Source organism: Cibotium barometz, chromosome 25, assembly GCF_041138505.1.
Source record: "Cibotium barometz isolate CiBa-2024 chromosome 25, ASM4113850v1, whole genome shotgun sequence".
Taxonomy (NCBI): domain Eukaryota; kingdom Viridiplantae; phylum Streptophyta; class Polypodiopsida; order Cyatheales; family Cibotiaceae; genus Cibotium; species Cibotium barometz.
Genome location: NC_141070.1, coordinates 3,103,735 through 3,105,390, shown reverse-complemented (window position 1 = coordinate 3,105,390; position 1,656 = coordinate 3,103,735). Strand labels below are relative to the sequence as shown.

Genomic DNA, 1,656 nt, shown 5'->3' with positions numbered 1-1,656 from the left:
TGATACGTAGCGTAGAATCTAGGACCTCTGCAAAAATTATGAAAATCAAAAGCTTGTTAATATTAGAGCCTAACATAGAAAAACAGTCACTGGAACTGCGATAAAGATTCTGATTTGTCTCTATCTAGCTTTCCAAGAGCTTTTGAGAAATTGTTGATGCTTTGCCAATCTTTTGCTTCTTTTGATGTGTTACAACGTGGCCTCGCCTCTTTCCTTGTTTAGGGTTTGTTTTTTTAAAAAATGTAAAGATAAATAAATAACGTTCTCGCAGATACTTAGGCTAATTAACTTATCGACAAATAATTAATTGTTTGACAATAGACAAATTCAGTGATGCAATGAACATACATCAATATATATCATCAACAAATATATGTACATGTGTCTAGAGTGTTTGGTGATCAATCCTCACATATACAAAATAGATCCCTAAGTATGATCACTACATGAGCCATCACTATACGAGTCGCTAGTATCGGACTCGTGATCACCATCACCATCACCACTGCCACCACTCGTGCCCCCACCCGCAACACCACCATCACTAGCGCCACCACCCGTGCCCCCACCTGCGATCATGCCGCCGCTCCTCTCAGCCTCTCGGCATCGCCCCTCGGCCTCCTATCGAGCCACCTCTGTCATGTCATCCTCGCCATATTGCTCTTGCATTAGTTAGTGAAATCAAATAAGAACATATTATAGTTAACATGAAAATAAACTACAAAACAAAACAGTGATACCCACAAGTGGATTTGGCCTGTCAGCAAGTGTCGCCTGCAAACCGCGGTAGCCGTAGTATGTGGCATACTCCATCTCCTGCGCCGTAGGTGCACGACCATAGTCTTTGGTCTACATCAAGACAGAACCAAAGACTTATTGATTTCTTCATTCAATAATATTACCTTTGAAAGTTCAAATTTGAATGGTCTATACTCACAAATGTGGCCACAAATCCATCTCGTCCCATCCGGCCTAGTCTAGATGTGTGACCAGCTTGCAATCTCTTTCATGCTGTCGTCTATGTAAATTTGATTAAACAAAATAACATAGATTAGAGAATAGTTAGAATCAATCTAGCAAAGTTCATATTGATTCTAATATACGTTAGCAAAGGAACACACCTTCTGCTGAGGAAAAGTGATGCGTAGGCGTCTCTCCTTGCGGAAGTATTGCCATGTCTCCATGCACATATCAGCCCTCCTCTTGTTTGTCTCACCATACAGTAGCGTTTGTTTATTTTTCATATTACAATAAGCGTTAGAATATACCATAGAACTTGTTAGATTTCAATGTTTTGTTTCTTTTATTGATTTTTTAACTTCGATCATTTGATAAATGACTCATGTTTTTATGGTACTTGAAAATCAAATTCAGACCAATCAGAGGGTACACCGCCACCTCCTACTGTTGGTGGTTGGGGTGCACAGAGTTCCAATACTGCACATGAACCCGTTTTTAGGATGATTTCTACTACGATGAGTCTATTGTATGCTGGTGCGCTCGTTGTCGTGGCACATATCGGAGGCCACGACGGGAGTGCTTTTCACATGAGATGACTCATGGTACTTTTGAGCGAGCACCACCACCTGAGGAGCGACATCGACCTATGGTATGTGACTGTTCTCCCTTAGTTTTATTATTGGTTATTTTATAAAT

General features: G+C 40.5%; 1 pseudogene; it reads right to left on the bottom strand.

The window, feature by feature from the left end:
• Positions 1-429: 429 nt before the first annotated feature.
• Positions 430-1,244, bottom strand: LOC147624147 (uncharacterized; annotated as a pseudogene).
• Positions 1,245-1,656: the final 412 nt, after the last annotated feature.